The sequence below is a fragment of the Macaca thibetana genome, chromosome 8 (assembly GCF_024542745.1).
Source record: "Macaca thibetana thibetana isolate TM-01 chromosome 8, ASM2454274v1, whole genome shotgun sequence".
In the NCBI taxonomy this organism is placed as follows: Eukaryota; Metazoa; Chordata; class Mammalia; order Primates; family Cercopithecidae; genus Macaca; species Macaca thibetana.
Window position 1 is genome coordinate 122,264,645 of NC_065585.1, and position 24,576 is coordinate 122,289,220.

Consider the following 24,576-nt stretch of genomic DNA (forward strand, 5'->3'; position numbering starts at 1 on the left):
ACAGAGTTTTCCCTGGGACTTTGAGTCTTCATTTCTGAAGACTCATTTGTCATGTAAAACTTTGGTTAAATACATTTATTATGCTTTTCTCTTGTTAATCTGTCTTTTGTTGTAGGGATGTCAGCCATGAAGGTTGTGATGGGTGAGGAAAATATATTACGTTTTCTACCCTGCAATACACTACTCCTGTTTTTCCTCCTCTATTCTCTTCACACCCACACACTTAAAGTTGGTTCTGGCTCCCAGTGCTGAAATTGTTACTGTCAAGGTGTCTGACATCTGAATTCTAAAATGTGCTGCTTACTTCTCTGTCCCACTTTTTCTGAGTCTTACTGGTATTACATGTGGTTACCAGGACTTGCTCCTTTCTTGACTTTAACAAATCCTCACACTCTGGGATTTCCTCTTACTTCATGAAGTCAGTCTTCTATTCTCTCTCTCTCTCTCTCTCTCTCTCTCTCTCTCTCAGTCTTACTCGCTCACTCTCTCTTCTCTTCTGAGCTATGTTGACATTCCCAGAGTCTCAATACTGGTCTTGACTTTCATTTCTCTATACTCTCCTCAATCCATGGTTTTAAATACCATCTAAACAATGCATGTTCCAAAATTTGTATCTCTACCCCCAACCCCTCTTTTAGACTCCATATTGATACCTCCTACAGCCAACTTAACATCTCCATTTGGATGTCTTACAGATAATCTCAAACTTAACATCTCCATTTGGATGTCTTACAGATAATCTCAAACTTCACATTGCCAAAGGGGAACCCATTCTGTTCTCTCCTAAAATGATGTCTTCATTCTCCCTGTCTATGTAAATGGAACCCCCATAGGACACCATGATGCCCAGATATCTGGCTTTGAGAGTGGCTCCAGTGAGATATCTCGGTATTATGTTTGAGTTCTTCCTTCACATAATGCCCCACATTCAATCTATTAGTATCTCATATTATTTCTACTTCCTAAATATGTAGAATTCATTTCCTGCTCCCCATTCCCAGCATGAACTCTCTTGCCCAGCCACTTTCTCTCATCTGGGCTAATTCAACAGCCTTCCAACTGGATCTTCTGCTTTGACTCGTCCTTATACAACCCCTTCCCATACAGCAAGCAAAGCGGGAGTTTCAAAACATAAATTGGATTGTGTTACTTCCTTGCTCAAAACCTTTCAATGGTTTCCCTTTGCACTTTGAATAAAATCCAAACTCCTTATTATAACTTAGCAAACCCTACACAATGGACTTTAGCCAACCTCTGGGTCAACCAAAGAGCTCAGGCAAGCCAGAATTCATGGGCAGAAGTTCTGCAGCTGTGCCATGTAGTACTTCAGTCTATCAGGATCCTAGGTTGTGCGAAGGAGAGGGATGCCACCCTCTACCTCTCTTCTTTTTTATCGGCTTTTGTAAAATGTAGTCCTGTTGGAGCCTGGATACTAGGTGCTCAGGGAAGTCATGTGCTCCTGTTGGGAAAGCCAGCAGGGCAGGGTTGATTGCACCTGGAGGCCCTAGAGGGAGCCAGGGTCATTCATAGCCTTCCCTCTGGGTGACACACAGTCATCAGTCCCTACCAGAAGCTTGGCCCTCAAGAGGAGCATAGAAATGAAATGTTAACTGGAGAGGGACAAAGGACAAAATGAGGGTTTTTTAAGAATGGGAGATATCAGGGCATTTTTGTAAATCATTTGGAAATAATAAGGGCAGCATGTGTGCATATGTAACAAACCTGCATGTTGTGCATATGTACCCTAGAACATAAAGTATAATAATTAAAAAAAAAAGAATAAGGGCAGAAGGAGAATTTGACAGTGAGGGAGACAATTACTGAAAAATTGAAGTTGGTGGTTCATGTCAATGGATTTCCAGAATGTATCTTTTCCTGAAATGATTTAGAAAATTAAGCAACTTATGCATTTAGTTTTGATTCTTTAAATACATTATTAGAGGTCCAATACACCCAATGGCAAGTTCTTTCAGTGCTCTGTGATGAAATTGGCCCGAGTCTAAACCCAGAACTCATTGAGAACATCTGGGGATGCCTTTATTACCCCATCCCCCGACCAATGTCTTCTGACAGATGTTTGCTCTGTCTTTCCAAGAAAGACAGAGGAAAACAGTGACTGAGTGGCAATGCTCATCTGCAGCCTTTGGTTGACATTGCACTGTCTGCCCCAAGCAGGGTGTTCTTCCCCCGTTAGTACAAATGTATCTGGGTAGCCATTTGCATTGTCCTTTCCAGTGTCACCATAGCTCATTATTAGCTGTGACTTCTAGAGCCTGCTCTTTTTGGTATATACTCCTCTGGCATTTCTCCCTGGTGATATGTCCATTTGTAGTGAATATTTTGGCTGATTTTGCAATGTCCCTTAAATCCTAGAAGATTATTCTACTATAATTTTATAAAACAGCTTTTGCCAGTGATAGATGTAGGGATGACCACATGTTATGGACTGTGCCTTTGTGTCCACCTTAAATTCATATGTTGAAATATTCACTGCCAGTGGAATGTATGGGAGGAGTTGGGGGTTTGAGAGGTAATTAGTCATGAGGGTGGAGCCCTCATGATGAGATTAGTGCCCTCATAGGAAGAGACAGGAGAGAGCTTGCTTTCTTTCTCTTTGCTCTCCCCCTCCATGTGAGGACAGAGCAAGAAGGCAGCTATTTGCAAACAAAGAAGCAGGCCCTCCCTGGACACTGGATCTGCCGGCACCTTGACCTAGGACTTCCCAGCCACCAGAACTATCAGAAATAAATTGTTGTGTAAGCCACCCAAGCTATGGTACATTGTTATAGTAGCTCAAACTGACGGAGACCCCGTTGTCCAATTTTGTGAAGCCTGAGGATGAAGCTAACACACAGGAAAGGGCAAGAGCAAGGGAGTCAGGGAGAAATGGATCTTGTGCTCTCTCCACCCACACCTGAAGCCCACCTGCCTGATGAACTTCTAGGGTGTCATACCTTTCCTTCCTTTTAAGTTAATTTGAGTGGGTGCCTTCTATGCTTTTCAGCTGAAGTCATCCTTCCTCTCATCCCTTCCTTCTGTTCCCTTTCCCCATCATTTTGAAATCAATGTTCATCAAAGAGCTCCCTGTACAGACACTTTGGGTTTTCCTTAGACGTCTCCATGTCTTTTTAATTGGCATCCACTAAACTTGCATTCTGAGAATTTCTTGTTTTAGGGCTTCCCAATGTTTCCTTCGGTATTCCAGTGTTATAGAAAATGACACCAATATTCAGATAGTCTGACTGCTATTCCCATAGGCCACTGGCATGTGTTTAGAAGCACTGTTTTGAAATGTAGGTTGCTTCTTCTCGGAGTGCTCATTGCATCAGCTGCAATATCAAATCTGTTGTGCTATGCGACATCATGATTTTGGGTTTGGAGATACGATCGCTGTTTTTTTACAGTCTATCTGTGGCACCAGGTGCGTGTGACTGTTTTGAAGCCAGCTTTTCAAAAGCGACGTGTCTGACTCTATCTAATGTTCCTTTCATTCACAATAGCAACCTCCAGCATGACATGGCCCTTTTCTCCCAAGGTTCCCATCTTTTCTACTTCACCAATTTGTTCTTCCTTGTTGGTTGGAATTAAGTCCAGAGTAGCAGCTCCTTTCTTACATCCTTTTCTTTCCAAGAGACGAAATCGTCAGCACCGTGAGTCAGGTAGCTCAATTGGGACAGACCCGAGGGATCTATTTGTGGTAATTCACATGCCTGGAAGTAAGGAGTTTGATGTGAGCTTCAGATCAGCAAAGAAATTGGATTTATTTTGGACACTGTATCAAGAGGAAAAGGATCTGAGCTGTGGGAGAAATTGAGGTGATTGAATAGATCAGACCAAGGCTAAAGGCTGCACTCCTTCCCTTCAAGAAATGAAACACTGGCTGGAGGAGGCATTGTGTCTGTTTTAGAAAGACACTGTAAAGTGTTGATAGACCCAGGGAAAGATGCAGACCACTTGGCGCTGGGCTGGCCAGTGTCAGCCTGAGATAGAGCTATGGCAGCAGTGGGCATTGCTGGCCACTTCCCTGGGGCTTGTTGCAGGGAGCCAGGTGGGTCTGTTGGCAGGGGACTAGTGGCAGAGGTGAAAGCACTGGTCAGTGGCAGATGGCAGGAGGGCTGGAGCACAACAGAGCTTTCTGTACAATTGTTGATAAGCAAGATAGAGGGGTGGGTTTCAGGGTCAGCAAGCTCTGGGGTAGAGTCCCCCGATTTCACTCCCCGCTGTGATCAAGGATAAATTATGCAACCCTTTTGCATGTCAACATCCTCCTCTGTAAGGTGTGGACAATAACACCCGCTCCCTAGGGCGGAGAGAATTTAATTTTAAGGTATGGAACGCACTTAATACAGGACTCGTACAGGGTAAGGACTTGAAAGGGGAGAGGCACAGGGCAAAAAGGAGGAGACTCCATCCGGGATGAGAAAATTCCTGGGGAGCTCTATTAAAAGCAGGAAAATGAGGCTGGGCACAGTGGTTCACACCTGTAATCCCAGCACTTTGGGAGGCTGAGGCAGGTGGATCACAAGGTTAGGAGATCGATACCATCCTGGCCAACATGGTGAAACCCCCGACTCTACTAAAAATACAAAAATCAGCCAGGTGTGGTGGCGGGTGCCTGTAATCCCAGCTACTTGGGAGGCTGAGGCAGGAGAATTGCTTGAACTCGGCAGGCAGAGGCTGCAGTGAGCCGAGATCATGTTACCGTACTCCAGCCTGGCGACACAGCTAGACTCCGTTTCAAAAAAAAACCAAAAAACAAAAAACAGGGAAATGAACGCAGGGGAGATGTTGTCCAGGGAGGAAAAACCAGGTGGGGATGGGAGGAGAGTATTTAAAGGGAATTGAGGGCAAGTGATAGCATCCAGAAATAAGGCAGAATGGATGCTGAGCATAGAGACAGGCAGTGAGAAGCTCCACGGTGTGCAACAAGTGCCTCCTGCGTGTAGGCACCGTGCCTGTCATGAAGCATGAAAGAGACAGTAGAACAAGGAACACTTCACTGGTTAGCTATATGTATCTTATTGCAAAGAGGACGTGCAGAAACAGGAGAAAGTGTAGAAATGAAAATCCGACTTCATTACACAAAGTGATATGACTGGCCTAAGCTGACATTCCCAAGGTCTCAGTATGGGTCTTGACTTTCATCTCTCTATATTCTCCTGTACCTGCCCTTGGAAGGAAAAGATCCTGAGAGGTCTTGAGTCTGTGCATTGCTGGCAACTCGTGAACCTCATGCAGTGGAGCAAGTAGAAGACTGAGCAGCTTTGAGGACCGGGATTCCTATCACTATGAGGTTTTCTCACATGCGTATTGAACTTACAGGAATTTTGCAAAAAGCTCTCAGGGGAAGACAGTGTACATAATGCAATGCAGCTTATTCCAGTAGCCATTCCACAGAAGGAACATATGTCCAGAGTGAGTCTAAGATGGGAGACACCAACTGCTGTTTCCTGGTTGTGCTCAGGTTTTTCTCCTCATCTCATAGTGTGAGCCTTTCTTTGTTTGCAGGTGATTCTAGGGTATAAAGACACAGTCCTGTAAAGTTGAAGTTTACATGGAAGCACTTGGTCATCACTGCATGCTATGGATTGAATGTTTATGTTCCTCCCAAATTCATATGGTGAAAGTTTAATTCCTAATGTGAGAGTATTCGGAGGTGGGGCCTTTGGGAGGTGATGAGGGTTAGATGAGGTTATGAATGTAGGGCCACCCTGATGGGACTGGTGGCCTTATAAGGAACTGAAGGGACAAGAGTCCTCTTTCTGCCACGTGAGAGTAAGGAAAAGAAGATGTTCCTCTGCAAGCCAGGAAGAGGGTAACTCACCAGGAATTGAATCAGTCAGCACCTCGACCTTGGACTACTTAGCCTCAGAAACTATAAAGAATAAATTTCTGTTGTTTAAGCCACTGGGTCTAGAGTACTTTTTTAATAGCAGCCTGAGCTAAGACATTGTATATCATGATGAATTGCTATATATTGTAAAATTAGAAATATGTCAGAGTATAGAGGCCTCCCTAATACAATTTAAAGAATAAGGAGGAGGAGGAGGAGGAGGAGAAGGAAGAGAAGGACGGGGAGGAAGAGAAGAAGGTAGAACATAATGTTTCCATCCAGGTTAAGAAACAGGCTAGTGGCTGTACCTTAAAGCTCACTATGTCCCCCTTCCCCAGTCACATTCCCTCTGTTCCTTCTGAGGCAACTACTAGATGACTTTTCTGATATCATCCCTTTGCTTTTCTTTACAGTTTTCCCACCTATTCACATATCACTAAATATATTGTTGAGTGTTGTGTGGTTTTGTCTGGTTTATAAACAGAATCATGCTGCACGCATTCTTTTTTGTGACCAGCTTCTTGGCTTTACATTGGGTTTGTGGCTTTAACCAGCTCACTTGATGGCAGCGTGCCGTGCCATTGCATGACTGTATTATCATTCACTCATCAACTCTGCTATTGACAAGCATTTGTGTGCTTTGCAATTTTTACCACAGTGTATAATGCTAGTGTGAGCATTCTTTACATGTCTCCTGGTTTACCTGTATATGAGTTTATTTAGGATTCCACTTAGGAGTGGTATTTCTGGGATATAGGATGTGTGCCTGTTCAACTTACTAGGCAATTCCAACTGTTAATTGCTGACCTAACTTATACTCTTATTGGCAAAAAATGAGAATTTTCATTGCTTGACATTCTCACCTCTTCACCATCATTGCCATTTTATTTTATTTTATTTTTATTATTTTTTTATTTTATTTTTTTATTTTTTTTTTTGAGACGGAGTCTCGTTCTGTCGCCCAGACTGGAGTGCAGTGGCCGGATCTCAGCTCACTGCAAGCTCCGCCTCCCGGGTTTACGCTATTCTCCTGCCTCAGCCTCCCGAGTAGCTGGGACTACAGGTGCCCGCCACCTCGCCCGGCTAGTTTTTTGTATTTTTTAGTAGAGACGGGGTTTCACCGTGTTAGCCAGGATGGTCTCGATCTCCTGACCTCGTGATCCGCCCGTCTCGGCCTCCCAAAGTGCTGGGATTACAGGCTTGAGCCACCGCGCCCGGCCACCATTTTATATATGTGTAATATTTTATATGTAACACCATATGTAACACACATTGTATATGTATTCCATTTGTGCTTATATAATGCTGTACACAGCTGCATTTTCCAAACCCTGCGTAATGTATTTTGTAGAACATGTAAGGAATTTGCAAGGGTAATATTGTCCATATTCAATTTCCTTTTTCACTTTTGGCTTTAGAATATATCTCCCACATAAAAATGTAGCTCTTCTGTTTTGGGAAATTACATTTTGTTAGGTCAAGGAGAATTTCTGAGAGAGAAGACCCCAAGAGTTTCATTGAAGTACACTTCTGCCTTCTTTTGGTCCATGATCAGTACATCCCACACACTGAATTTACTGTGTTGAATGGGTTTTCCCAGTTGGGAAGACACAACTTGTCCTCATGAGAAGTTATAGAACCTTGGAGCCCAGAACTTGTCTTTGTTGAGGCCTGAAAGGACTGCTGGTGTTGGTGATGACTGGCAGTGAGTGACTTAATAAAGGATCCGGGGCCACAGGAACCATACAGACTGAGAGTCTAGTAACTGCATAGAGCATTTGCCACTTGGTGTTCTACAATTGAATTACATGGTGACGTAGAGTGTGTGTTAGTATAGAAGTGTTTTTATTTAGTTGGTGGTGAATCAGAGAAGAACTATGAGCATGAAGAGAAAAAAACACATTTCTTACAGTCAACCAGAGTTGATACTGTAGCCTATGTATACCTATATTTTTAGATTTCTTAAAAATTTTTTCTTTTTTGCTTCATGAACAGAATTAAAAACGAAAACCATATGATCATCTCAATAGACATAGAAAAAGCATTCAACAAAATCCAATATTCCTTCATGACAAAAATCTTCAACAAACTAGGCATAGAAGGGACTTACCTCAAAAGAATAAAAGCCATATATGACAAACCCACAGTTACCATGATACTGAATAGACAAAAGCTAGAAACATTCCCCCTAAGAACTGGAACAAGACAAGGACTCTCACCCTTCCTATTCAACATAGTACTGGAAGTGCTAGTCAGAGAGATTAGGCAAGAGAAAGAAGTAAAAGTCATCACATCCAAATAGGAAAAGAGAAAGTCTAATTATTTCTCTTTGTTCCTCATAGGATTCTATACCTAGAAAACCCTAAAGATTCTGCCCAAAACTTCTAGACCGAATAAATGACTTCAGCAAAGTCTCAGGGTACAAAATCAATGTACAAAAGTCATGAACATTTCTACACACCAGTAATATTCCAGCTGAGAGCCAAATCAAGAATGCAATCCTGCATACATCCCCAAATACCTAGGAATATACCTAACCAAGGAATATAGCCAACCTAACCTAACACCGCCAAAATAGCTGCACACACCCAGAAAATATCTAGAGACATACCTAACCAAGGAGGGGAAAGATCTCTAAGAACACTGCTGAAAAAAATCAGATGACACAGACAAATGGAAAAGCATTCCATGCTCATGGATTGGAAGAATCAATATTGTTAAAATGTCTATACCGCCCAAAGCAATCTACAGATTCAACACAATTCCTATCATATTACCAATGTCATTTTTCACAGAATTAGAAAGAACTACTCTAAAATTCGTATGGAACCAAAAAAGAACCCGAATAGCCAAGACAATCCTAAGCAAAAAGAACAAAGCCAGAAGTATCACATTCCCAGACTTCAAACTATGTTATGAAGCTATGTAATCAAAAAAGCATGGTACTGCTACAAAAATAGACACACAGACCAAAGGATTAGAATAGAGACCCCTGAAATAAGGTCACACACCTACAGCCAACTACTCTTCAGCAAAGTAGACACAAACAATAGGGAAAGGATACCTCATTCAGTTAATGGTGCTGGGAAAACTGGCTAACCGTATGCAGAAGGATTAAACTGGACCCCCACCTTTCACCATCTATAAAAGTTAAGATGGATTACAGACTTAAATGTAAGATGTCAAACCATAATGATTCTAGAAGAAAACCTAGGAGATACTCTTCTAGACACTGGCACAGGAAAAGAATTTATGACGAAGGCCCCGAAAGTAAAAGCAACAAAATAAAAAATACACAAATGGCACTTAAACTAAAGAGCTTCTGCACAGCAAAAGAAACTATCAACAGAGTAAACAGCCACCTTACAGAATGGGAGAAAATATTTGAAAACTAGACAGCCAGACAAAGGAGTAATATCCAGAATCTCTAAAAAAACTTAAACAAATCAACAAGAAAAATAACTCCATTAAAAAGTGGGCAAAGGGCATGAGCAGGCACTTCTCAAAAGAAGACATACAAGCAGCCAAAAAGCATGCAAAAATGCTCAGCATCACTAATCAGTGAGATGCAAATCAAAACCACAATGAGATACCATCTCACGCTAGTCAGAATGACTATCACTAAAAAGTCAAAAAAATAGCATGCTAGCAAGGTACAGAGAAAAGGGGAAATTTATATGATGCTGGTGAAAATGTGAATTAGTTCAACCCCTGTGGAAAGCAGTTTGGAGATTTCTCAAAGAACTAAAAATAGAATTATCATTCGACTCAGCAATCCCATTACTGGGTATATACCCAAAGGAAAATAAATTGTTCTACCAAAAACATGCCTGCATTCACATGTTTATCACAGCACTATTTATAATAGCAAAGACATAGAATCAACCCAGGTGTCTGTTAACAGTGGACTAGATAAAGAAAATGTGGTACGTATACATATGGAATACTATGTACCCATAAAAATAACAAAATTAGGCCTTTTACAGCAACATGGATGCAGCTGGAGATCATTATCTTAATTGAGTTAATGCAGAAAAAGAAAACCAAATACTACATGCTCTCACTTAACAGTGGGAGCTAAATATTAGGTACATATGGAAACAAATATAGGAACAGTAAGCACTAGTGATTCCAAAAGAGAGAGGGTGGAAGGTGGGCAACGGTTGAAAAACTACTTATGGGATCCTATGTTCACTAGCTGGACAACTGGATTATTAGCAGCCCAAACCTCAGCATCACACAATATATCCATGTAACAAACCTGCACTTATACCCCTTGAATCTAACATTACAAAGAATACTTTGTGTGTTTTAACAGCAGAAGCTTTAATATAAAGTATAATAGGAAATTAGGATATATAAACTGTTAGAGTTATTACTTTATTAGATAAAATGGAAAGAGCTTTAATATTTACTTATTATAAAGCCAGACAATGAGAACAGTTACAAAAATCTACATGAATACACAACTGCAAATGGTAACAAATTCCTTTATTTTGCTTTTAAATATTTTACTTTATTTTTTAGAGCAGTTTTAGGTTCACAGACAAATTGAATGGAAATTACAGTTTCTGTATATCCCCTGCACATCCCCCCAACAACCTCCCCGACTAGCAACATCCCCTCAGAGTGCTGCATTTATTACAACTGAAGATCCTACATCGACAGCTCATTATCACCCAAAGTCCAAAGTTTACATTTGGGTTCACTCTTGCTGTTATGCATTTTATGGGTTTTGACAAATGTGTAATGACATGTACTTCCATTGTAGTGTCATTCAGAGTAGCTTCACTGCCCTAAAAATCCTCTGTGCTCTGCCTATTCATCCCTCCTTCCCCACTAATTCCTACCTTTATTTTTCCAGAATACCTCTAGAGACTTAGAAAGTGGTGAATAAAAAAATTATTATATCAAAGTTAAATGTTAACAATACATAACAGCATTTGCATTTTCAGAAATAAAAAAATAAAAATTCCATCAAGAAGTTGAAAAGGCAAGCCACGGACTGAGAGAAAATAGTCATAACACACATATCTGAAAAATGCCTGGTGTACAGATATTTTTTTAAAAAGGGCTCTAATTCCTCAAGAGTTAAAAGACAAGCCTCTGATAAATGGGCAAAAGACTTGAAGGATACTTCACAAAAGGAGGTATGGAAATGTTCAATACGCATAGACAAAGAAACTTAATAAAACAAACCCCACAAACCCCACATGATGTGCCTCTTGGTACCTAGGAGAATAGATGACACTGCCAACACCAAGTGCTAGCAAGGATTTGGACTGACTTGAACATTCAGACATTTTTGATGGGCGTATTCCAACTTCTCTGGAAAACTGCTTGGGAATTTCGTACAAGGTTAGGCATTTACCCCTCGTATGACCTAGCAATTCTGTTTCTAGTTATTTACCCAAGGAAAATGAAAATGTAAGTTTGGAAAAAGACTTATATGAGAATATAGTAGTTTTAGTTCCAAGAACCCGAACTGGAGACAACCCATATATTTATCTACAGGTGAAGGGATAAAGAAAATATGAAATATTCATATCATGGGATATTACTGAACAATAAAATGAATGTACCTGGGAAAATTCAGGGGCTCATCAGGGTGGACGGGAGGCAGGACTAGATTGCACCTCTGACTCGGATGGACAGAACAGTGTGCAGAGGCTCATACCGTGAATTTTAGCTCCAGAATGACTGTAACAACAAACCAGGAATCCCAACAGGACCAGAGACCCTCTGAAGGAAGCGGACTGCTCCTGCAGGACCCGGGAGATGCCCCAAGGGCTCAGCCACAGCAAGACCTGCCAAGGAGAGTCTGAGCTCAGACACGCCTAGCTCTGCCCCCACCTGATGGGCCTTCCCTATCCACCCTGGTAGCTGAATTAAAAGGGCATATGCTCTTAGGAGTTCTAGGGCCCCTACCACTGCTGGCTCCTCTACATAATCCCACAGCTGATGCTCTCTGGAAAGCACCACTTCCCCGCAGAAGGCCAACCAGCACAAAAATAGAACATTAAACCACCAAAGCTAAGAATCCTCACAGAATGCATTTCACCCCCCTGCCACCTCCAGCTGAACAGGTGCTGGTAACAACAGCTGAGAGACCCATAGACAGTTCACATAACAGGATTCTGTACAGACAACCCCCAGTACCAGCCTGGAGCTGAGTAGACTTGCTGAGTGGCTAGACCCAGAAGAGAGGTAAAAATCACTGCAGTTTGGCTCACAGGAAGCCATATCCATAGGAAAAGGGGGAAAATACTATGTCAAGGGAACACCCCATGTAACAAAAGAATCTGAACAACAGTCTTTAGCCCTAGACCTTCCCTTTGACGGAGGCTACCCAAATGAGAAGGAACCAGAAAACCAACTCTAGTAATATGACAAAACATCCCCCCAAAATCACACTGGCTCACCAGCAATGAATCCAAATGAAGAAGAAATCCCCGATTTGCCTGAAAAAGAATTCAGGAGGTTAGTTATTAAGCTAATCAGGGAGGCACCAGAGAAAAGCAAAGGCCAATGCAAGGAAATCCAAAAAATGATACAAGAAGTGAAGGGAGAAATACTCAAGGAAATAGATAGCATAAAAGAAATCAAAACTTCAGGAAACATTGGACACATTTATAGAAATGCAAAATGCTCTGGAAAGTCTCAGCAATAGAATTGAACAAGTAGAAGAAAGAAATTTGGAGCTCAAAGACAAGGTCTTCAAATTAACCCCATATGACAAAGACAAAGAAAAAAGAATAAAAAAGTATGAACAAAGCCTCCAAGAAGTCTGGGATTATATTAAATGACCAAACCTAAAAATAATTGGTGTTCCTGAGGACGAAGAGAAATCTAAAAGTTTGGAAAACATATCTGGGGGAATAATCGAGGAAAATTTCCCCAGCCTGGCTAGATACCTAGACATTCAAATACAAGAAGCACAAAGAAACCTGGGAAATACATGGCAAAAGGATCATCACCTAGGCACATTGTCATCAGGTTATCTAAAGTTAAGATGAAGGAAAGAATCTTAAGAGCTGTGAGACAAAAGCACGAGGTAACTTATAAAGGAAAACCTATGAGATTAACAGAAGACTTCTCAGCAGAAATCCTACGAGCTAGAAGGGATTGGGGCCCTAGCTTCAGCTTCCTCAAACAAAACAATTATCAGCCAAGAATTTTGTATCCAGCAGAACTAAGCATCATATATGAAGGAAAGACACAGTCTTTTTCAGACAAATGAATGCTTAGAGAGTTTGCCACAACCAAGCCACCACTATAAGAACTGCTAAAAGGAGCTCTAAATTTTGAAACAAATCCTGGAAACACATCAAAACAGAGCTTCTTTAAGGCATAAATCACATGTGACTTATAAAACAAACATAGAATTTGAAAAACAACAACAAAAAAACAAGGTACACAGGCACCAAATAGCATGATGAATGCAACAGTACCTCACATCTCAATACTAACATTGAATGTAAATGGCCTAAAAGATGCAGAATTGCAGAAAGGATAAGAACTCACTAACCAACTATCTTCTGCCTTCAGGAGACTCACCTAACACATAAGGACTCACATAAACTTAAAGGATTGGAAAAAGGCATTTCATGCAAATGGACACCAAAAGTGAGGAGTAGCAGCTATTCTTATATCAGACAAAACAAACTTTAAAGCAATGGCAGTTAAATGAGATGAAGAGGAACATTATGTAATGGTAAAAGGCCCTGTCCAACAGAAAAATACCACTATCCTAAACATACGCACCTAACACTGGTTCTCCCAAATCTATAAAACAATTACTAATAGATCTAAGAAATGAGATAGACACAACACAATAATAGTGGGGGACTCCCCTGACAGTACTTACTAGACAGGCCATCAAGGCAAAAAGTCAACAAAGAAACAATGGATTTAAACTATACCTTTGAACAAATGGACTTAACAGATATATACAGAACATTTCACCCAACAACCACACAATATACATTCTGTTCTATAGCGCATGAAACTTTCTCCAAGATAGACCATAGGATAGGCCATAAAACAAGCCTCAATATATTTAAGAAAACTGAAATTATATCAAGCACTGTCTCAGACCACAGTGGAATAAAACTGGAAATCAATTCCAAAAGGAATGTTCAAAACCCTGTAAGTACATGGAAATTAAATAACCTGCATCTGAATAAGCATTGGGTCAAAAACAAATCAAGATGGAAATTAAAAAATTATTCAAATTGAATGACAATAATGACACAACCTATCAAAACCTCTTGGATACAGCAAAGGTGGTGTGAAGAGGAAAATTCATAGCCCTGAATGGCTACATCAAAAAGACTGAAAGAGCATGAACGGACGTTCTAAGGTCACAACTCAAGGAACTAGAGAAACAAGAACAAACCAAATCCAAACCCAGCAGAAGAAAGGAAATAACCAAGATCAGAGGAGAACTAAATGAAATTGAAACAAAAAAACAAAAAAAAACAAAAGATAAATGAAACAAAAATCTGGTTCTTTAAAAAGATAAATAAAACTGATAGACCATTAACAAGATTAACCAAAAAAGGAGAAAATTCAGATAACTTCATTAAGAAACTAAAAGAGAAATATTACAATTGGCACCACTGAAATACAAAATATCCTTCAAGGCTACCATGAACTTCTTTACGCACATAAACTAGAAAACCTAGAAGAGGTGGATAAATTCCTGGAAAAATACAACCCTCCTAGCTTAAATCAGAAAGAACCAGATACCCTGAACAGACCAATAACAAGCAGCGAGATTGAAATGGTAATTTAAAAATTATCAACGAAAAAAGTCCAGGACCAGATGGATTCACAGCAGAATTCTACCAGTCATTCAAAGAATTGGTACCAATCCTTTTGACACTATTCCACAAGATAAAGAAAGAGGGAATCCTCCTTAATTCATTCTGTGAAGCCAGCATCACCCTAATACCGAAACCAGGAAAGGACATAAGTAAAAAAGGAAACTACAGACCGATATCCCTGATGAACATAGATGCTGAAATCCTTAACAAAATGCTAGCTAACCGAATCCAACAAGATATGGAAAAGATAATCCACCATGATCAAATGGGTTTCATACCAGAGATGCAGGGATGGTTTAACATACACAAGTCAATAAAGATGATACACCACATAAACAGAATGATACAATGGACTTTGGGGACTTGGAGGGAAGAGTGGGAGGGGGTGAGGGATAAAAGACTACAAATTTGGTGCAGTGTATACTGCTTGGGTGATGGGTGCACCAAAATTTCACAAATCATCACTAAAGAACTTACTCATGTAACGAAATACCACCTGTACCCCAGTAACCTATGGAAAAAAAAAAAGTGAACGCACCTGGGACCTGGGATCTCTGAGTGAAAGCAGACAGGCACAAAAGACTACATATTGTATGATTCCATCTACATGAAGTTCAAGAACAGAATTCACCTAATCTGTAGAAGTAGAAATCAGGCATAGGGCATGAGGATTGGTTGGAAGAGGACATGAGGCAACCTTCCTGGGTAACAGAAATGTTCTTTACTTAATTTGGTTGTTATTTACACAGGTGTGTACACATTTGCCAAAACTCATCCATTATATAGTGAAGGTCTATGCATTTCATTGTATGCAAATTTCTCAATAGAAATGACTCAATGTCAGTTAAGAATCATCCATAAATTATCACAAACACTTCAACTATCATTGTATGATGTTACCTTAATGCTATGAGTCACTTTTCACTAGTTGTTGCATGAAGCTTATGCCAAGAAAGAAGATGCCCCCAGCATAGAGCCTGAGCCTTGCCTGGCATTGAACAGCTTGGGGGAACACACTTAGAGCAGTAATATGTTTTCTGAAACAGCCTGTTTCTTCACACAAAGAAACATGTGAAGATCCAAGTTAAAAACCAAAAAAACTACATGAAGAATGCTCCAGTGAAAAATAATGTTCCTAATCAGTGACGCCTGTACCAGAAGTTTGGATATTTGTCAGATGGCAGAAATTATTCTAAGTTCTGAAAAAAGACGATTTCACCTGGTGTCACAAATTTACACAGTGGTCTTGGTGGTCTTCTAGGTGCTAAGATGTGTTATGCTATACGTTTTCATGCTTGTGCTGTTTTGTATTGTGCTTTAAAAATTTTTAGTATCTATTTATAATATGAATTAAATGTTTGCAAAGCCCCTGAAGTACCTACCAGGTTGAAAACCACTGGTCTAGCTACACTAACTCTGTATTGGAGGCCAGAATGCCACCTTCTGTTTATGCTAAATAACTTTGTTAATGGCTGGGCTTAAGTGTTAACAGTTTAGTGGTAATGGGTAAGCTGGCAGTCTGGGAGACTAAATGACTCCGGTTAAAAAATTGATAATGGCTCCTCCTGGGCAGAAGCAAAGGACAGATAAATAAGGAGAGGCTATAAACTGTCCATTGAACTGAAATCAGATGATGTGGGTTAGAACCATTATTTCAACCCATTTTTGGCTGTGTGAGTCTTGGTGAGCCATTCACATTACCTGGGCCTCAGTTTCTTCTTGTATCCTGCCCCCCTCGGTGGGCTAGAATGGTGCTTCTTTAATGTTCTTACAGGTACATGTCACTGAGATATCTTGTTAAAATACAGGTGATGACCCAGGAGGACTGAAGGAAGCTGGAGACTGCATTTCCAATAAGCCCCTGGGTGATGCTGATGCTGCAGGTCCAAGGACCACACTCTCCAGGGGCTGGGAGACTCACACTACTGCTTTCTGAGTGGGCCTCTCAGTGATGCAATTTAGATTAAGGGTGGAGAGAAGGTGGGATTTGAGAGGAAACATGGACCCGTAAACGCTGTGCTGGCCAATGTGGTAGCCACTAGCGCCATGTGGCTAATTAAGTTTACATAAAATGAAATTAAAAATTCAGTTCCACAGTGGAAATAGCCACATTTTAAGTGCTCCATGGTCACATAAGGTGAATATTGGCTAATGAATTATATTGGTCAACACGAAATAGAAACATTTCCTTCATCACAGACAGTTCCATTGTGTAGCACTGCTTCGGGATATTCAAGAGAGCAGAACTTGACCCAGGAGCAGGCTAGAACCTGGGAGCTGGACAATGTTCCAGAATGAGGCATCACTCGAGCAGATGATCACCTGAGCTGGATGAAGCAGGACATGCATCTATAGGTAATGCTGGTAAAGGTCCATCTGGGGTTAATGAGTGTCCTTCCAAACATTTGGACCTGGAGTCTATTCTTACTGCTGCTCTGCTCAGGTGGCCTATGGGTTGGGTTTCTGACCTCACACACACCATTAGCCTCTTCCAGTCACTGCACATTTAGCACATGTGGTTGCAGTAGACCGAAGTTGGTGGATCTCCAGACCATTCAGAGCTGGGAGGAACCCTATTTCGGTGCTTGCCAAACCATCTTCTAGGGAGACTGCACCATCCTGGCTGTGGGCTCCTTCTGTTTCAACACAGATCAGTTTCACTTTTGTCTATTTCATATATTAGTTTCCTTAAAAACTTCCCTCTCAAAAAAATTGGTCCCACTCTTAGCAAAATTTCACATCCACTGATGCTGGTTCAGCCAACTCACTTTATAAACAATGAAACTGAAGTTCAGAGAGGTGGAGGGCCTGACCTTTCCAAGGTCATATGGCCAATTAGTGAGCAAACTGAGATGAGAAGTCGAATCTCCTGACCTGGGCTGTGTTCCTTCCACCAGCTCACTGTTAATTATCTTCTGGGGCTGTGTATCTGGCCACCCCAGCTGGGCTGTTGGCTCCTGGAGAGAAGGACGAGGCCTGAAGCATTTTTAGGACTACTCCTGGTCCACGCCTGGCTCTGGTTCGCTGTGGAGAAGTAGTGCCATCTAGTTAATTGCAGGTTATGGTAGCTTCCTGGGAGCTGAGGTGCTGGGAGGAGTTCAGAGGCAGAACACATGGATGCTTCAAAACTTCCACATCTGTAATTTGGAGGTGATGCTCTCAGGACAACTGGCTTTTCAGGTGCCTGTGACTTGCCATCACCAAGGACCACTGAAAGGTCATCAGAAGGTATTCACTGTTCCTTTTTCCCCAGGGTCTGGTGCTCTGTCCCAGAACTGGCCCCCAGGTCAGGCCTGCGCTCCCTGGGCTGAAATGTGGCTAATTTCTAGCTTCCATTCAGAGCTAAGTGCTTTTCCATTGTCTGCCTCATTAACTATACAATGATGATTGCTGGCTCCCCAGCTGGCTGTCTTCCTCCTTTTTTGTTTTTATAGTAGATCTTTCTTGAGCTTCTATCTGTCCCTCCGGTAACACTTCATCTTGATATTCACACATGCTAACCATATGCCAAGGAACAGAAGTTTCTGAGCCTCTCCTAAATGGTGCTGGTGAGGGATTGGACCCAGTTAGGCCGCTGGATGCTGAATGGGGATTGTTGTTAGAGGATGATGTGAGAAACAAAGCTCTGACAATCCAGTGTTCCTCTTAAGTTGTATTCTGCCCCAGAGATCAGGAGCTGAATGTTTCAGACAGACAGAGCTTCTTGCTTCACAAAAGGGTCCCATTTACCAGGCATGTCTCATTTAGGTGAATTTTAAATTTATTCTGAATTTAGTGGTCTCTTTGTTTACGCCCAACACAATGATGATTTATTGGCATATACATAATGCAAGGGCTTCCATGAATCCATAGGGCTGTTAGTACTGTGTATCTAAGGCCTTTCTCAACAGATCTCTGTGCCCGTTCCCCACCAACCCCACGACTTCGTGCACACATCCCGTCCATTTTGGAGGCAGGCAAAGTGGTTCATGCAAATCGCCTGGCCATTCCCTGGTGAGTTGAAGAATTAGAGATAATGATGCAGAGGACTGGGGGATAGTGCCTACCTTCTCTTCTCTCTGGTTCCTTTGTTTTTCTTCTTTTGGAAGATTTATGATGGATACTACTGGTTGACTCACTTAAGGCCCATTTGACTTCCTTCTCCCTTGTCTTTCTGTCCTATAGACCCTAAAAAGCAAAATAAAGTACTTACATTTCTAGCTTCACTTGTCATCAGCATGGCCATGAGACATCATTCTGGACCATTGTCTGTTGGCAAATTCTGGGGAGAGCTTCCATTCCTGGATAAAAACACCAAGCCTTGTAAGAAGGAGGATTTCATTGTATACTTTTGACTTAATCTCCCTTTTTCCTGTTTGTAATATAGAAACAATATTTGAAGCTGCAGCAGCCTTTTTGTGACCATGAGGGTGAGAATGAAAGGTCCATGTTAAAGACGACAGAGCAGAAAGATAGAATGGAGCCTGGATCCCTGGTGGCAGTTTTGTGTAGCCATGCTAGGCAGCTGCACTGCAACCCTGAATTCTTTTTTTAATTTTTAATTTTTTTAGTTTTTTGAGATGGAGTCTCACTCTGCCACCTAGGCTGGAGTGCTGTGGTGCAATCTTGTCTCACTGCAACCTCCGTCTTCCAGGTTCAAGTGATTCTCCTGCCTCAGCCTCCTGAGTAGCTGGGATTACAGGTGTGCACCACCATACCCAGCTAATTTTTGTATTTGTAGTAGAGACAGGGTTTCACCATGTTGGCCAGGCTGGTCGTGAACTCCTGACATCAGGTGATCTGCCCGCCTGGGCCTCTCAAAGTGTTGGGATTGGAGCCATAAGCCTCCACGCTTGGTGTGAATTCTTAATTATGAGAGGAAAAAAAAAAAACAAAAAAAACCCTACCTCATTAGACCACTGTTTGTTGAGTTTTGGATTACTCTCAGTCACACACATTTCTAAATGATTCAGGAAACATGGCAGTTTTTGTTGTTGTTTTTGTTTTGTTTTTTTTTACACTCCACTTTTCCTACAAAGAAATTTCTTGGTTAAGAAGCCATGTGGTTACCGAGAATAGCCCTAGATTAAAAGTCAGAATGTTAGGTTTCACTTCTGGATTTGTCATAAACCTGGATCCACAAGACTATTAGAACTACCCACCCTGCAGGCCTTTTGGACAAATCATCTTCTGTATCTGTGCCTTCATCTGTAAAATGATGGTGTTGAATTTCTGGTTTCTCTAGGGTTATATGAAGTTTTCGCAGTCTTGTGGGAAAGGATAAACTGTGAAATGTTTTCGCTTTGTGCCTTTCCATCAGTGATATTCAATATCTACTATTTAACCCTCTAATCCAGCAGATAATTAGAATATAAAATGAAGAGGAGAATTATGTCAATAATACAATCCTATACAACAAACCACCCCCCAAAACATAGTGGCTTAAATTGAAACAACAACTGCTCGTTATTTCTGTGGATTGGCTGGCTGGTCTGTTTATTATTTCTCTTGACACTGTGAATTGGCTGGCTGGTCTGCTTATTATTTCTCTTGACTGTGTGGATTGGCTGGCTGGTCTGCTTATTCTTTCTCTTGACTCTGTGGATTGGCTGGCTGGTCTGCTTATTATTTCTCTTGACTCTGTGGATTGATTGGCCAGTCTGCTTATTCTTTCTCTTGGCTCTTTGGATTGCTTGGCTCATCTGCTGGCCTTGCCTGGACTCAAGCGGCTGCATGCGACCTCCAAGAACCTTACTGTGACAGTGAAGCTTTCTTCAATTGTGTTGGTGTGGTCATTGGTTGGGGCTTCTTGTTTCTCCTCCAGATCCTCTCTCTACCTTGTCTGTCCATCATGATAGCTTGTACTTCGTTACATGAGGATTCGGGGTTCTAAGAGGCTGAAATAGAAGCTGTGGGACTTTTTAAGTCCTGGGCCTAGATGTTCCAGAATGTCACTTCCACCACGTTTCCTCCACAAGACCCCTAAAGCCTCACCTAGTCATATTATTGGGGTTGATGTACTCAATGTTGTGTTCTGCCTCAAGTTCAGAGGTTGAAAAGGTCCCTTGCATGTTGCTGTTCCCATGGGTCTACTGCTGATTAAGAGACCTGAAAATTTAGAAGATAAATTATCTGCCACCACACCCCCAATATACAATGTACCCAAGGCAATGGAGAGGAAGAAAGGGTCTTCAAAATAGACAGACATTCGCAGACAAAAGGGAGACTGGGAGACACACACTGGCCCATAGAAAAGCTGAAATCAGCTGGGCGCAGTGGTTCATGCCTGTAATCCCAGCACTTTGGGAGGCCGAGGTGGACAGATCATGAGGTCAAGAGATCGAGACCAGCCTGGCCAACATGGTGAAACTCTGCCTCTACTAAAAATACAAAAATTAGCTGGGTATGGTGGCAAGTGCCTGTAGTCCCAGCTACTCTGGAGGTTGGGGCAGGAGAATCCCTTGAACCCAGGAGATGGAGCTTGTAGCGGGCTGAGCCACTGCACTCCAGGCTGGCAACAGAGCAAGACTCCGTCTCAAAAAAAAAAAAAAAAAACCCCAAAAAAACAAAGGCTGAAATCTAGCCAAGCTCCTGTAACCAGTTTCCCAATTCCAGAGGCATGGGTTTTCCTTAATTAGGTGCTCCCTTGGAGTGGTTTCCTCCTCCATTGATCTTAGCTCCTGTTTTTAATCTTCCACATTTGTGGCTCTGTCCTTTGAACTCTTGGTCTAGGCTCAAGATGCTTTTCCTTTTCTGTAAGAAGTGTCTGTGTTTTTAGCTGAGATTTTTCTATCTGCTTCCTGCCTCGGTTGAGTTGGGATAGGGGTAGAGACCTCTTTTCATTCTGATCTGTCACTGTCCCCTTTTAGTAAGAAGTGAAATACCTCCTTTAAAAACTCTGTATTTGATGAATGAGATTATTGTCTGCATCATTAGATTCATGCCACACCCAACATTTCTTCTGGGGCAGGCTTCGCTCTATCTTGGCGTGTAAGTCATGGGACTGTAGGATTCTTAGAAAGGCTTTTGTCATGCTGAAAGTGTCTATTATGCATTGTCTTAAATCTTTTTGAGTTCCTAGTCCATGGTGTTACGGCCATACTCTTGACCTTTATTCTGAGGCCATTTCTTACTATGGGAATCTTTTGCTGGCTGGAGAGACTATCCTGGCTTCTCTTTATATTCTGTAGGTTCTTCTTGAAAGCTGAAGACAGTTTCTGATTTACTTCATCTCTGTTTTCATGTATTTTATGCAACTAAGAGAAGTCCAATGGCACTTTCTACATTTCTACATCTCTTTAGCCAGCTCCACAAGTTCATTAGGTGTCATTAGGTACCTTCCACAGTGCCACAGTCCATAGTGTTCATATTACATAGAATGTAATGTATATGCCAAACATCCTGCTTCTATGTAATATGAATCACCCTTTCTCCAGTCTCCAGAAATTGGTACCTGAAAGTGGGTTGCTATAACAGAAGTCAAAATGTGTGACTGACAGTGCTGTTAGGACAGCAGGGAGACGGTTAGTAGAGTCTGGAGGAAAGTAAAGGATTTGGTACTGAAGACCACCATCCCTCACCATTGTTTCTTGGCCATGTAGGGAACACAGAACTGGTCTTTTTGGCTCACATGTTCTGGCTCCACTGCCCCTGAGGAATTGTGCCCAAGGATCCTCATCCACATCTGGATCTGATGATGAAATTCGGAATTTCAAGCAGATACTTTAAGAGGACTGGTATTTTGAGGGCAGAGGTACATGTGCATAATTGTGGTTAGAGGGTAGCCAGTGACAGATTGTTTGCAAAGATGGCCACAAAAATCCTTTTCATTGTACATTCTCTCTTGCAATGTGACTTTGTTATTCTTACCATCAAGAGATGGAATCTATTTCCCCACCTTGAGTCTAAGCTGGCCTTGTATCTTGCTTTGACCAACAGAGTGAAGTGGAAGAGATCTTGCAACATTTCCTGCCCCGCTGATGCCCTATCTTGGGCCTTAGCCCCAAGAGAAGAAGTATGACTACCCTACTGTTCACAAGCAAAGATATGGAATCAACCTAAGTGTCCATCAATGGATAATTGGATAAAGAAAATGTAGCATAGATCTATACAATGGAATACTATTCAGCTGTAAAAAAGACCGAAATCACATATTTTACAAAAACATGGATGAAACTGGAGGCCATTATCTTTAAGTGAAATAACTCAGAAACAGAAACTCAAATACCACGTGTTCTCACTTAGAAGTGGGAGCTAAATAATGTGTACCCATGGACATAGAGTGTGGAATGATGGACATTGGAGACTTGGAAGGGTGGAGGTGGATGGGAGGGGTTGAGGGATGAGAAATTATTTAATAGGTACAATGTACATTATTTGGGTGATGGTTACACTGAAAACCCAGACTTCACCACTGAGTAATATATCCAGGTAACACAACTGCATTTGTACCCCTTACATTTATACAACTAATAAAGAAAGAAGTATGGTTACTCTTCTAGAGAAATAACATGGAGAGGTCCTGAACGGCAGCAGTGTCAACCACCACGCATGTGCCAACAACACAGGGAGGAGAATGCCCAGCTGAGAGCCCAGCCAGTCTATGGAATCATAAGAAAGAGCAAATGATTGTTGCTATAACCCGTTAAGTTTTGGAGTGGTTTGCTATGCAGCAATAGACAACCAATACCAGGACAGTGGCCTTGTGTTCTGCTTCTCAGATGCTCAGTCCCTTGAGTGCTTGTGAAGATAGCAGTTCTGTTTTTCCAAGACCCAAGTTACCTGGAAGCCCAGAAATTATCTTTCTGAACCTTTGGAGTGGAGCCCAGCAGGTGTTTAATGGCTCTCCCTGGAGTCGTCTGTTGCCTCCCTGCACAGCAGCCTGTTCCCCATGGACTCCAGAGTGTGTAGTGAGAATTGTCACAACAGCTGGTGTGAACAGCTGCAGGACAGAAAGGCACTGGGAGGGTAATTACTTAGAAGCTGGAGGGATGCTGAGGACCGAGGCTGCACCCTGCATCCATACGTCGTGTCTAGGAGGGACTAGATGGTCACTGGATAGGCCTCTCTCCTCAGGGAATTCTCTCCCACTCAGTGTTGCAGTGGCAGGCAGGCGCTTCCCTTTCCTTGAATGAGCCCTGTGTTTTTCTGTCTCCACGTTCCCCTGCCCCTGGAACTCCCCACCTGCCTTGTCTACCAGAGGAAATCCTACTTCATTTTAAAGACTCATTCATACATCTCTGTAATGCTTTTTTTAACCTGCCTGAGCAGAGTCAATCGATCGTGGTGCTGCTCCCACAGAGCACTCCTTAGAACACAATCAGCTCTTACCATGGTCTGACTTGTCTGCTGGGTGCTTTACTAGTTAGAATTATGGTGAAGTGAGTGTAACAGAAAGTTCTAAAACAATAGCATCTTAAACAAGGTAAAAATCTTCTTGTATACAGGGAGTCTGGAGGTAGTGACTCTGGGGCTGGTCAGTGCCCCATGATGTCCGGGCCCACTCTCTGTTCTATGCTCTACTGTGGACAGGTCCCATTCTAAAGGTAACCTCCAGGTCTAAGGTGGCTACTAGAGGTCCGGCCTTCATGTCCACATTCCAGCCTGCTGGAAGAAGGAGGGTTTACAAATGGCATATCCCTTCCCTGTAAACATATTCATTAAAAATTGCAGACACCTTTTCTGCTGATGCCTTGGGCTACAGCTGCAGGTGAAGCTGGAAAATATGGCCTTTAATCCCAGCTCAAGTTGACAGTTGTGTTTCTAAGAAAGAGAGAGATGATTAATATAAGTGGGGTAATTATTAGGTTTTGTCAAAAATCATCTTCCTCATTAAAATGACCTTCTTGAGGCCAGAAAACACACCTCCTTCATCCGTGTTTTCACCAGATGACCAGCCCCATGCCTGACACATGGTGGACATTCACTGAACAATGA